The following is a 15,409-nucleotide window of genomic DNA, read 5'->3' as shown; positions in this document are numbered from 1 at the left end:
AGGTTCCAATGTATGGCAGAGCGAATAAGAATAATCAAATTAGGCAGAACGATAAAAGTTTCTCAAATTTGAAAACATGGGAGAGTACTTTAGTGTCATGTCATATGATCATATTAATGACTAAGAGACCTTATCACAATTCATCTTTTAAGTGCATTCTGATAGCTAAGAAGAGGAGCTATGAATTGTTGAAGTGGTCAAATCAACAAGATGAGTCATACTTCATTCCAAAATAAGTCTTAGAGTCATACTCCAAGACTGTAAGTTGAGTGAAATATCTTAAAGAAAGGTTTAAAACACTAGTCAAATGTAAGAGTAAAAGTTTTCTACTCTTGTACATTTGAAATTGGTAAGTTGTGATGTTTTGGACAAAACAAAGACCAACTAAGGCCAATTGTGTGAAGTGTTTGTCTTGATTAGAATCCACACTATCTCTTGGATGTTTGACAAGGGAGTTTTATATGTCAAGAGGACAGTGGGAGTTTTAAAGGTCTTGAAAGTCTCAAGAACTAATCAAGAATAAAACCTGAAGTTCTTCACTAGCACACGACTTGAGGTTTATAACCTATCGTGTTAACATATTCTGTGCCAAGTCCAGTTAAAGTTGGCTTTGCATATGAGTTCTTAGAGTTCTCAATTGGTTGCACAACAACTGGGAAGCAATGGCAGGCCCTTGAGCTGCCAGATGGCAAGAAATTAAGATTGAGTTCAGTCCATATGAGTTTGGATTTGTCATTATCCTTGTCATGTGACTATGGTTTTGACAATTCACATGGATAAGAACACATACACCATTAAATCTAAGTGTCATAAGGTTTCTCTTCGATTCATGAAAATGATGGTGAGGAAACACTTTAACTAAGTAGATTTTAACTAGATAGCAATTGTGATATTTGTATTCTTAAAGTCATTAGTGGAGCTTGTGTGGTTAACTGGCACACTAACATGGACTTGTGAGAACTGGCAAAGGTCGAAACAATTGAGACTATGATTACGGCATCCCTTTTCATAGTTCTTAAATTACTTAGACACACTTATGAGCTATCTATGATAAGGTGTATGATATTGATAAAGTTTTATCAAAGCAATTTAGTATCAGAAATATGAACATTGGTAAGAAAGTCAATAAAGTATTGTTTTTCTAGAAGTCCAGCTGATTTCTGAGTACATGTCAAAGCTAGTGGGAGCATAAGTGTTATGCTAATAATCATCATGTTAGTGGGAGCATGATAATTATGATAAGTATTGCAAGTTAGCAATGTTAATTATAGAAAAACAAAAGTTTCAATTCTTGTGGTTGTAGGGGTTGAAAAAGTTGTTTTGCTATAACTAAGGGAGAGGAAATTATACTTCATTTCAATTCTAATATCTTAGATTGAAATTTTAATCAAATTTAGTCAAGAATATATATGAATTTCATAAGGAAATTCTATATATGGGTTCATTATTTGCCTCCTAAAATTCGATTATGATTACGACATCCCTTTTCATAATCTAAATTATGAGAACTTGGCAAATTGAACTGGAAATATTATAGCAAAAGACTGGTTTAGTCTTTATGTGAGACATCATGAATCGCGTCCCATATGCTTCGGATATAGCATGTGCTATATTCATCCTTTCTAAAATTTTCCAAATGCCTGGGGCATTAAGAAGGGAAAAGGTCTACAACTGGATATGACTAAAGTGATTAAGCAATTGTCGAGGACAATCTAAGGTTTTACCAAGGATTGGTTGCTCAAGGATAGTTGGAAGTATAGTGTTAACTTTGGAAGGACCATATTGACCTAATCTGAAAAAAGGCAACTCTTGTTCAGAAGGGGTAGTCAAAATGGGAATATGGAGTTGTCCCCATAGGTGGAAGTTATCTGTGTAAGATTAGGAAACTTAATGCAAGAAGGATGTTTCCAAGGAGTTGATCTCCTTTGGAATGCTCTGTAATGTTTGTTCTCATGTATTTGTGACTTTGTGCATTATCATTACAAGAGAATCATTGCATATAAGTTTAGAATCTAACAGATTTCGGTACAATGGCATGAATTTGGAATTCCTGCATTTTCCATAAGAATTCGGGAGTGTGAAATTAGAATCATTGAAAGTTTGGTCAATTGGTTTATTTCACAAAGTAAGGATCATAGACAAACATAGAGTGCATAGTTGGTGTATGGAAAAGCTGTTGTTTAGAAAAATATATTGTACATGCTCGGAGCATGGGACAACTATTGTTTTAATTCAAGAATAAAGTTGATAGCTGAAACAGTAGGCAATGAATAATGTGTAATCTCATGGTGATAAATAAAAGTTTTTTAGTAATGTTCATAGGTTTTGATACCATATTAGATTCAATTATTCTTGTGTTTCATTTTGCATGCTTTGACTTCCATAATAACAAGGTCATTCTTCTGGAATGACTAAGTTATTCAAACCATCCACAATCAGTCATATGTTGGAAGTAGGTATGAATCAAGACTGTCATGGGTTGGCTTGTAGAGGTCCAAGTTGGTGGACAAAGTTGTGCTAAAACACTCATGAGTGCTCATAAGTTTTAAGTATTGGATACAACTGACGCTCATTGGAATCACTTCATGGATTCTATCACGAGTGATCATGAGACGATGATACCTTATATTCTTCAAACCTAGAGATATGAGTTGTTACTATGAGTTAGTTGTACATTGATTGCATGAAAACGCATTGGTAACTCGATGTTATAAAACGTGCCTGTGTATATGATTCAACAAGTAGTTGAACAAGCCATGAGTCGAATTTTATCCATTCCTTTTACCTTCGGGATAAAAGAGATATCTATGGGCCCCTCGATGATTTAATGATGATACATGTGAGTGCTTGGCCAAGCCAGGACTGATTTGATTTGTTCAATCAGTCAGTCATCATGAATTGGAAATCGGGAAACAACAGATGGACAGAGAGAATGATTATAATCCATGTCTTAGTCCATATGATATATAGAATGGAGGAATATATGATCTGTTATCTAATGGACAAGCCATTGACAAAGGTCAGAGTTCGACGGAAGCTTTTCAGAGCTACGATTGCTAGTCGGTTCTTGAACTCATACTCAATAATAGTTTTAGACTTATCCAAGTGGGAGACTGTTGGATTAATGCTTAAGTCAGTAACTATAATTGGTAAGACTTAACCCGACCCGACATGGTTCATTTGGGTTGCATGGCATCATGCATTTGGATAGACTATAATGAGAGAAATAACACTTAAGGTTGGTTAATATATTATAAGTTCTAATATATTAATAAGATTATTTAACTAGTATTGATCAAGAATTAATCTAGTATTAATTAAGTGATCAAAAGAAGACTAATTAAATATATGGGTTGATTGTGTAAATCATCCGTACTTGTAAAGTGGGCTAATGCTCTATCGATTGTCAAGTTGGGCTAAAACCCATAAGATGCTCCATGGTGTATTTGTACCCATGGATCATGGAAATGAAAGGTCATGACAATCATGGAAATGAAAGGTCATGATCTTATTCTTGGAGAAAATCGGTGACTATGCGTGAGAAATAAGGGCTAACCGATTTTATGAAGTGTCCCATTTCTCTCAAATCATTCCATGTGCATTTGGTGTTGTGTGAACCATTTGAGGTGTAACACTTGGGGCACTAGGTACTCAAGCTTCATGAAGACATTCTACATCAAAGAGGTATGTAATTCTAACTTGATATATTCATATGAATCAATGTTATTATGCTAGTTAGGATGAATATCTTGCACTGTTCATATTTGCATGTATAATAGAGAAAACATAGATCCAAGTTATTTAGGGTTGCATGTACACTTAGGAGTGTTAGAATTATCAAAACCCATCATAAGGATGGTGCATTATGGAAGAATACGGTATGGGCTAGGTGACCGACCGATAGAAGAGATGTCACTTTCCATGACCTGAGTAGTGCGAATTCCATCTCCTGTGGGAGACGTGTGAGGTGTAGAGATTTCGGTTCCTGAGTTTGGGGGTGAGCCCTGTGGGATTGCACTGAGGGTGATCTTTAATCAAAGTATTTGTCAGTATGCCTGTCGTGAGATAAAGATATAGCTTTATCAGGTCGTCAGTGGGGACCGAGATGATTAAGGACCAGGATACACCCTATTGAGTATAGTAGGGCATGTGTTAGCTGCAGTGTCGGACGATGAAGAGGGGTATATCAGGGCGGTGGCTCTTATTGTCTTAGATGGGTATCGAGAGTGGTAATGTGGGTTCTACTCCTATCATGAGAGAAGTGATGGGGCGTGGTTTGAGGAGTCGAGGATGAGGAGGATGATAGTCCACTATTTGCATATCAGGGTTGACACTAGACGATTGGGAAGTCTGGTGATAGAATGTGTGAAATTCTGACTAACTAGAGGCAGTCATGATGGGAAGTTCTGAGGATTTCATTTGAGATTCGGGTTATTGGAAGTTGCTAGATCTCTTTCGGGGAGATCATCAAGCATCGTGTAGCACCTTCCAAGAGTAGGTGTGATGTTGCTAGTGGAAACATTCTGTGGGATAGGTTATTGGTGCGCCAATTGGTGATGGTTCAAACCCTAAGTGGGGGAGAACTGGGTATTTTATTGAGAGGATCAAAGATCTGTTTGAGAGAGGTTAAAGATCTGGATATAGGGACATGCGGTGCGGATTCATGAGTCCAGGGTTATTGATGATCGAGGCTAGGTGCAGGGCAAGGTAATGCATGTGGTATGTGTTGAGAAAGGATGAGTGAATCGGAAGAGTCTTCGCGCGTGTGCTTCTCGGGGTTAACATATGTCGAGTTCGAGTGCGATCGGGTCGCTGGATTACCTATGCAATAGCTGAGATTTGCAAGTGAATGTATAGATTGTATTATATACCCCTGAAAGGGCAGCAGTTGATTGGTCAGCCAATTTCAGGGTCGAGATGAGTAGTTCTGTATGACTAGTGACCAGTAGAGGGGGAGTTTCAAGTTCCCCAACAATATGTTCTGAGCCATTGTCGATGCCTCGATGTTTCAAGTTGGGAGATGGGATACTCTAAAGGTTCAAGTGGCGCGAGAGGAAGATCGGTTGAGAGGTTCCGAAAGAGCAATGCGGTATCCAAGCATGGGGTTGTGAGTATAAGATCAGTGGATTGAGCAAAACATCATGAGATTATGTGTTAGTGTACCAAAGTATCCTGGGGAAGCACATTGACTAGTTGATGTTAAACGAGACTATTAACGAATGAGGATTGCAATGAGAAAAGGAGTTGTCGTGTCGATTTCCTTCAGGAGTAGTGACACTTACTTTTGGATGGGTATGGTTGCACCTATCTATGTTGGGCCGTGGAATGTGGGTTAATGGATGCAGCGTTTGGATCCGACTTGAGGTTAAGACCTTGGGTGGTAAGAGAAAGTGTGATAAGGCTTCAGGGAGCTGCATCAAGCACGAGTTAGCGAGAGGGTGTTGTGATACTGTGGGGAGCCGTAGTACTCACTAGTCAGCGAGAGGGTGTTTTGATACTGTGGGGAGTCATAGTACTCACTAGTCAGTAAGAGGGTGTCATGGTGCGGCAGGGAGCTGTGTTATTTGTTGATCAGAGCATGACACAGGAGAGTTCGTAGGCTTGAGTAGCCTTATTGGGTTAAGTATTCGGGAGCCTGGGGGACAGATCAGGAGAGAGACGGAGGTCTCTATATTTGTCGGGAATCGTTATATTGTGATTTGAGTTGTGGTTGTTGCAATCCAAGGGAATTGGAGAAGAGGTATACGCGCGGATTGCGGGTCATGAGTCGTGAATTGAGTGCTTCATTGGATCTATCGATTCCAACTTTGGGTCAGACCAAACTCTCAAGTTTGAGTTTGGCTCTAGTGGTGTGTTGGGTAGGCAGAATGAGATTCAGGATTATGAGGTAGATTCCATGTTGAGGGGAATTGTTTATCATCTAAAGTCTTAGACATGTGTAGGTCAGTTCTCGGGTACAGGAGGTACCGCGAGATACATGGAACTATGAGCAGTAGACGACAGAGGTCGGGGTTGATTTGATTTTCAGTGGGGGTGTAGCATTCGCTTAGGGTAAAGCGAACTTCGTGACTTGGGTGTCACAATAGGCCGGTGTAGTTATAGGGAGGAGGAAACCATTGAGATGGTTGGGATAGTGCAATGGATGGCCTTAGAGGTCCAACTGATGGGTCGAGATTAGACTTGATACTCAATTTTAAAAAGGGTTATGAGGAACGGAGCTGAGGCTTATGATTTTGATGTCTGAGGACATTTCTGAGCGAGCACGATTATTCCCTGAATTTGAGGGCAGAGTGTTGAGAGTCCTTTATTCAGAGGGGACTAAGATGAGAGTGTAGTGGATGGGTCCCTGGTGTAGTGTGACCCTTTCGCTCCTTTGAGTAGGGTATGGAGCACTTAGTGCGAGTGGTATGAGTGATCAGTAGCCGATTGTTGGTTTTCGTTTGGAAGAAATCAGAGGAGCAGGGAGTTATCAGGGTTTGTTGATTTGAGTAGCGTGGTGGTAGTTCAGATGAGCGGTTTGACGGCGGGTCAGACCACTAGAGTTTCCAGATTTTGAGAATTTTAGAAAGGAGTATCATAGCGACAGAAGGGTTGGTCTTGTGTTCGACTTGGGATTTCTGTGAAGATTCAGGATCCTATAGGAAAGATATTGATGTAGTACGAGACCCTTTCGGTGGTGCCTTCGGGTTGTTGGATTCAATCTGTGTGTGATTAGGGAGTGATTTCGAGGATGAAATCTAATTGAAGTGGGGGAGAATTGTAACACCCTGATATCCGAGGTATCGCATTTTGATATATGGGCATGAGTTTGAGTGGGGGAGTCCGCGAGTTGGCTCCTCAACTTGTCGAGTTTGGTCGCGGCTTGGAGAAGTGTCAAATGGATGGACTCGTCGAGTCGGGTATCTTTTTCGTCGAGTTAGCACTGTGGACAAAAACGCTAAATCCTTGGGCCTGAGACCTATTTAAGGGCCCTTAAGGCCTCCTATTGCGGCCACTCCTCTAAAAGGAAACCCTAAACCGTGTGTGAGAGCTTGGAGTGAAGAAGAAAGATATTGTCAAGCCTTGTGGTCATTTTGAAAAGAAGAAGTAAAGGGCCAAGCTAGAGGATCAAGAAGAGTTGTTGGATCTGCTACAGTTTCATCCTCAAAGCATCAAAGGAGGTGTAAATTTCGATTCCTAACCTCTCCTTTGGGTAGATTTCTCACTTGTGGATAATTAGAGCTTTTCTTCTTCATATCTTTTTGGGGATTTGTGGATTTGAGAATTGTGAGGAAGTTTAACCTCAGATCTGGACCCTAGGAGGTCCCAAACACCTTATGACCCATGCTTTTCTCAATTTTGTTGAAGCTTTGGTGTGTACAACCCTTCTAGCTCATGTTTATGGCATATGTTGCTCTAGATGCCATGCATGGGCGTAAAGTCAATGACTTTACGTGATTTCCGAGCCCCATGAGTGTAGATCTAGAGTTTGGGAAGAGATCAGGCCTTGGAATCGTCTGTATGCATGAAAGTCTGAAGAGACTCGCCTAGTCCAGCTGCTGACTCGGCGAGTAGCCTAGGGTTTGTCCCGAATAGTTGAGTCGCATAATGAATCGATGAGTCGGAGGGTTCACCCATCAAGTTGGGTCAGCCAGAGGGCCCCTGAGATTCGATGAGACTCGCCGAGTCACTACATGCACTCGACGAGTTAGGTTAAAAGGGACTGTTGACCAATTTTGACTTCCGTTGACCTTAGGATTTAGTCAACATTAGTAATGGAGATTTCGGAGGGATAAAATGGGCTTTTATTCGCTCCAGGAGTTAAGAAGGAAGAGAGAGTGGTCCTTGGGGTATTTGAGTAGGATCAAAGTAATAATTAGAGATATGTAATCTATGTGTTAGGCAGAGACTAGTTCGAGATGTTCGAGTACAAGATTACACTGGTCGGTTTCTAAGGCGAGTCTTCTCACTATAGTTTACCTAGAGTGGTAATTAGATTTATGTGACAGAGTATGTTGTATGCTATTATATGATGTGATATCTATGTGATTATGTGCTATGTGTGATTTAGAGTTTACAGAGTTAGGACTGAAAGGTCCACAGACTTAAGACCAGAGGGTCCACAGAGTTATGGGACTGGAGGGTCCCACTGAGACACTTTAACCAGAGGGTCATACAAAGTTATAGCCTCTAGTGGCTAATATGTGTTGTATGCGGTATTTTGGGGAACTCACTAAGCTTCGTGCTTACCGTGTTATATGTTATGTGTTTCAGGTTTTCTCAGTATCTCGGGACGACACTGGCTTGATTGTACACACCAATGAAATAATTATGTTTCGAGGATCCTGAATTATTAAGTAATTAAGAAGGGATTGTGTTTTGTAAACTAAACAAATGATGTTTTATGAAATGTGTATTGAGAATCATATGTTTTTCAAAAGAAAAATTGTCTTGAAAAATTACAGTGTTACACATTGGTATTAAAGCCTTGGTTTGAGGGCAAGTTTTTGAAACTATTCAAAACCTTTCATATTCATAACTTATGAGTTTAATAAAAGTTAAAAAAAACTTTTAATGAAGAGACTGTTGGACATCCATAACTTGAGGAGAAGTTATGGAGTGCATAAAAAATATTTATAAGAAAACAACTCTTCATTTTTGTAACCTAAGGCATTTTTATGAGTTTTAAGATTCATAAATGTGACTTTCCATATAAATTGAGGACAAGTTACAAAAAACACATTTTATGAACAATTTTAAGATCAATTTGAATTCAAGACAACTAACACATATTTTCCATTAATCTCAAATAACTCATAAAACAAGATAGCACAAAAAAACTTTTGTAATCCATAATTTGAGGACCAATTATGGACTCCATTAAAATATATTTAGATCAAGAATTAACTAACAAACGCTTTTGTAAATAATTCCTATGATCTACCAAAACACATAAGCATGAACAATCCATATCAACAATTTTCAAGAATCATATAAACATATATAAAACTTGAAACTTTGATAACAACTTTGAAATTTGTTTACCATAATCATTACCAACTTTAAAAACATGTTTTATAAGTCCAAAATAGTTAAAGGTAATGATTCTAAACAAATTCCAACACCAAAACTCGAAAAGCTGCACTCATGAGCACCAACTCATCGAGTTCACGAACTGACTCAGCGAGTTGGTTGAAGACACACATGAACTCGTCGAGTTCCTTCATGGACTCAGCGAGTCCACTGTCCGGTGAGCAGTTTTTCGACATTTTCAGCAAACATCATCAATTATAAATGAAAACAAGCCTAGGCTATGATACCATTGTTGGGTTTTTAGCATTCTAACACTCCTAAGGTGTACATGCAACCCTAAATACCTTGGATCTATGTTTTCTTTATTATACATGCAAATATGAACTTTCCAAGGTATTACCTATAACTAGCATACAATTTTCATATACAATACAAAAATCTAGGTAGGATAACATACCTTATTGTGGAGCTTTATGTCTTCATGTATCTAGCCTTAAGAGCATAGCCCCAATAGTGTGGAAGCCTCAAGTGGAATCACAACACATGATGGACAAAGAATGAACTTGAGAGAGAATCTCCATGCACCAAAAAACTCCATGAACTCTAAGACTAGAGTAAGTCACGATTTTTGGGCTAGAAGTATCTATTTATATGTGTGAGGAATCCAAGAGTCATGGGTATAACCCATAACCCAAATCCATACCCATGGGTTTAATGATCCATGGTTCATGTGGCCCAACTCTTTATGTATCCATACATAAACTTTGTCCAACATTGATCATAAGCCCAACACATATAAATATAAGTAATTAACATAATTAGTCCCCATAGATTTAATTAGTCTCTTTTGATCACTAAATTAATTCCAAATTAGTTCTTGATCAATACTAATTAAAACACCTGATTTCATGTTAATATATTATAACATATAATATATTAATAAATCATATCCAACATCTTCCCTCAAAAGTCCATCCCAAAAAATTGCCATGATGATATGCAACGCAAATGGGCAATGCTACTCTCGGCTCAAGTACATACCAATAATAGTTATGGCCTTAGACATCTAATCGAACAGTTAGAACACACTCAGGCATGAAAAGTTTCTTTGTGAAAACTTAAGAATGGTGACTTGGGAACTGCGAGACAATACTTGGGACGAGAATGAGTAGGTGTGAATAGTAGTAGAGGCCTATACTACTAGAAGCACAAGACTCACACTTGGATCAGGGAAAGTTACAAGGTGATCAAGAAGCTAGAAAATTGATTCCGTTTTTGTTCGAGTATGTCATTACCTTCGTTTCGGTGATGACTAAATAGATAATTGTCGCTCAAACCTAGTGGTCATAAAGAATCGAGTCTGATTAATATAAATATGCAGAGTGGGTTGATTGGTTCAGAGAACCATGTCTAGTGTAGTGACGAAACTTCAGTCGGAAGGTTGAAGCAGGAAATGGTCGAGGTAGTCGATAAAAGTATAACAACCTTCATTGAGGGATTAAGCAACTAATAGCTAGAAATACTACTAGTTATGAAGATATTATATCACATTTGAACATGAAGGAAGATTTCTTCTATGATAGTGTTTGACTAATAGAATTAAGAATATGATTCATTGTGTGTCTATTGCATTATGAAATCAAAGGTCATTAGAATATGACCATTCGACTTGTTGTTGTAGAAGAAGTGAAAACCTCATCTTGGATTAAGTCTATAATCCAAATTCAAAAAGGAGTAAGAGTCTGCAATGAGAACTGATTTTTCTCAGAGATTAGAACCGAAGGCCCAATAGAGAATGAAGAGCGAGTGTAGATTTGAGCATCACCATCAATTAATAATTTTAAAGAGTTTGACAATCATTTAGTTAAAGGTCGTACATTACAGATTACCATAGAGGAGGCACATGAGGACCTGAATGTTGTGACTGATTCGTTTCTCGTCAACTCTATAATTGCTCGTATTTTATTTGATTCTGATGCCACAAATTCTTTTGTGTCTCATGAAATTGTGCATCCTTTTCAAATTGCATACTTTGCACTCACCAAACTGTTTCATATAGATACCGCGGGAAGTATATCATTACTTGTTAATAAAGTCTATAGAGACTGTGTCATTGAAATTGAAGGTTATAGTTTTCTTGTTAACCTAATTCCTATCTCCTTTCCCAACTTTAAAATTATTCTCGGCATGAATCAGTTGTCAAAGAACCGTATAAAACTCTTGTATTACGAAAATATGATATGCATCCCTATCGAACGTGGGAATCCTATTTATGTCTACAGTAAATAAAGACTTAAAATCTTAAAAACAATCTCTTTTCTAGAAATCGTAAACTTATATCGAAGGAGTATTCTACTTATCTATATAGTTGATATCTCAAAATAGGGGAAGAAAACTATAAATGATGTTCCTGTTGATAATAAATATCCTGATATTTTTCCTTGATGATTTTCCTAAACTACCCCGGATAGGCAAATAAAAATTCAAAACTGACTTTATGTATAGTGTTGCTCCAATTGTCAAAGACTGTTATACAGAATAATAGCATTTGAATCATTGTCCACCGAATGACTAAGAGTGCACATTTTCTATCCATACATGAAACAGATCCAATAGAGAAATACGCACACGATATACTTGGATGAAACTATTGCGAGACATGGTGTGCCACTAAAGATTACTTCCGATCGTGATAGTAGTTTAACTTCTTGTTCATGGACAAGTATGCAAGGTGAATTGAGATCTCATGTTACTCTTAGCACAACTTATCATCCCCAAACAGATGGTCAGAAGAAGAGAACAATCCAAACAGTAGAAAATATACTAAAGGTATATGAAGCACTATATAGGCGTAAATGTCAGAGTCCATTATGTTGGCGTGATGTAGGACAAAAAGTCCTTAGTGGCTCTAAAATGATTCAAGATACCACATACAAGATTCAAATTGTACGAGAAAGAATGAAAGCGGCCCATCGAAAGGTTTTATGCGATTTGGGAGGAAAGAACGATTGGTAAGCAAGCATACCACTTAGAATTGCCTAAAGATTTAACAAATATTCATGATGTGTTGCATGTAGGTTATCTACGTAAAGGTTTAAGCATATATGACGAAACACTCCTATTATCCGAAGTGAAACTAGATAATAAAATAAGAATAAGATAAGAGCGAAATGTCCTCATTTGTCTAAATCGTTGTGATTTCGGGGGCGAAATCCTCAAAACTAGGAGGTATTTATAACATACACATTCAGTTAACGTGTTATGTAATTTTAAAAGTGAATAACATTATGAAATAATATATGAAATTTGAGTATTGAGTTCTAACAAATGATTTTACTATAAATGAAGTAAAACTATGTTTAGAATCAATCGGAAAATATTGGAAGTCTTATGAGATTCCAATCAAAAGACAAATATCGAAATTTAACGAAAATATAAAATTTGAAATAAGTAAAATTTTATTTTTGAAAGTTGTAAATAATCTCGTTAGAAACATTTAGGCGAAAACCTCATCGAAATCCGAGGTATAACGAAGAAGTTATGACCAATCGAAGATCCGCGACAAAACCGACATGGCGCCGAATGATGTAAAAAGTGACTTTTTGATAAACTACTTTTTAGCCTTGGTGATCTAAATGAAAGTCGTGGTATTTGTTAAACCGAGGATTTTCATAAAAAGAACGTCGAAATCTGACTTTGTATGATGAAGTTATGATTTTTCTAAGTTTCGGGATAGCAATAGCTAGCTAAAAACTCGAAATAAATATCGAGTGATATTTTTCCGAAACATCCTAAATGAGAACCGAAGGTCTCGTCAATATTAGTACAATGGTAAAAAGACTGACAAAAACGGACGTCGGATGAAGAAGTTATGAATTTTAACAGTTTTTCTTGTCCCGGTCTGTTAAGAATAATAATATTAAGAATAAATTCAAAACTAGCCAACGGAGTCTAAACGAAAGTTGTAGAGCATAATTTTACCTACACGTGCATATAAAGAACGTGAAAAACAGAGCTCGTATGCGAAAGTTATGAATTTCGAAAATTTTTGGCTCAAAAATCGAGAAATCCTTGAAAACCGAGAAGAATCACAAGGCTCAGCTTCAGCCACGTCGCCCCTTCTCGCATGCAGACGCGTGTCTGAGCCGAAGAACCAAGCGATGTGAGGTCTAATAGCCTTCTGACGCATGCCATCCCCGTGTCAAGTCTGAAGCGCGCCAGCTGCCCCTCACGTCTGAGCCTCGTTGTTGCTATCACGTGTCCAAGCCTTGCTGCCACCTGCCCCCTTCCTCTTGCTTCGGAACCAAGGCTCGCACCTATATAAAGGGTGCGAGACCTCCTGGTTAATTCTTAGAAATTGGCACTTTTTCACCCTAAAGTCATACTTCTACTATTTCAACTACCCTCGAAGCCCCAGAATCATTTCCAACACCCGAAACACGCCCCGAAGTACCCGAAGAGCCTGAGAAATTTATCTTTCCGGGTTGAAGCTCAACCCTCGTAGGGCCCGGTTTTCAATGAAGAAAGCTATTTATTATAACGAAGTGCTGCAAAAATTACTATTTTAACCACCGGTTATTTCACGGTGAGTTCAATATATAGGAACAATTGTATGTTATGTGTTATATGTGATATATGCTTTTATGTTGTTATTATTTCTGCTATTTATGATAGCAAAGCTATACCTTTGACCATGTGATCAGTGAAAGGACTTAGATTCACGGTGGTACTGGTATGTAGCCTCTGGCCATGTAGAGCATGTCTCGTAAGAGAATGACTTCTATTCTATGGCATTGGCAGAAGGTTACACAGGGCTGAAAGCCTGAAATCTACCAAAATGTTTAATCAGAAAGTGTATGTCTTTTGTGTCATTTGGGCTGAAGCTTTATTGATGTATATCAAGTATGGAAATTGTTATGTCTCATTGATTGTATATCTTTGAATCAAATCATTGATTAACATGGAAAGTTTGTCACATGATTCACATATGCCTTTGTTGTTCCTTGTTCCTGTTTGCTTCTGCCATATTGAAGTATGTATATGGCATAATTAACATTATATTGTATCTATTATTGAACTCACTAAGCGTCACCGCTTACCCCTCTCAGTGTTTAAAAATTGCAGGTAATAAGCAACCAGTATAGTTATATACTGATTGAAGATTTTGAATAGTTTGAAACTGTAACGACCAAAAATTTGAGCCAATTTTAAACATTTTATTTCATTCAAAAACCATTAAGTTCATACATCTTATTTTCAAAATAGATTCAACATCAGAGTATCCCCCAGAACCATATCACATGAATCATAAAACATGAGGAGCGGTATGATCACGCCTTCGCCTTGCCACAATCTCTTGAAGTACCTGAAACAATATAGTGAACTGTAAGCCCGAAAGCTTAGTGAGTTACCCCCAAAATACCAACCACATACAACCATAATCATAACATATTGTATCACAATACAGAACAACCATGCCTCTCAAGTCTGCAGCGTGACTGGTCCGCCCTCAACAGCCCTTCATTTCACCTGGTCCACTCTCTGAGTCTACAGTATGACTGGACCGCCCGCATCGGGCCTTCAATTTATCTGGATCTATCCGAGCCTTCGGTATGACTGGACCGCCATACGGGCCTACAATCTATCCGGACCACTCGTAGGGTATGTTGGCCTTCAGCACAAATCAGGACCGCCTCAACCCAAACATCAAGCAAATAACCATGTGTACATATAACATGAAATCACATAACAGTCCATAGGCAAACAAATCGATCTAGCAGATCATAAAGCATAGCATCATCCTTACCAGGATATCGACCTAACCGGTCACTAACATAGCATCATCCTATATACCAGGATACCGACCTAAACCAGGTCACTAACATAGCATCATCCTATATACCAGGATGTCGGCCTAAACCAGGTCACTGGCATAATACTATCCCAATTACCAGGATGCCGATCTAATAGATCAATAAGCACATCAACAGTACAAGTACAAATATCAGATATAACTATCTCACTGATCAGCAATCATAGCAATCTCTCATGACGAAGGCATCGACTTAACCAGGTCACTAACATACCAATCCTAACGGATCACATGAGCATAACAACATACTGTCTATTCTGATACCATTCTAACATATCATAACCTCATGTAGCATATTGTAACCAAGATAACAAATAAAAGGGCCAACCTTAGTGCCTTAGACCCTATTGATATAGTGAGGATAACTCACTTGAAATTGCTGACTGAAAAGATAAGACCAAGCTGCTCCGACCTATGACACGATCGCCGCCACTGAACACTACCAAAGAAACAATTCCATAAATACCAATATTACCAAAGTACCCTTGGAAGTCAAACTGGTCAACTCTTGGTCAAGGTCAAAGT

This window comes from Lactuca serriola, chromosome 8, assembly GCF_051521515.1.
Source record: "Lactuca serriola cultivar US96UC23 chromosome 8, Lser_US96UC23_V15, whole genome shotgun sequence".
Taxonomy (NCBI): Eukaryota; Viridiplantae; Streptophyta; class Magnoliopsida; order Asterales; family Asteraceae; genus Lactuca; species Lactuca serriola.
The sequence above is the reverse complement of the archived record's forward strand: the minus strand, read 5'-3'. Positions refer to the sequence as shown.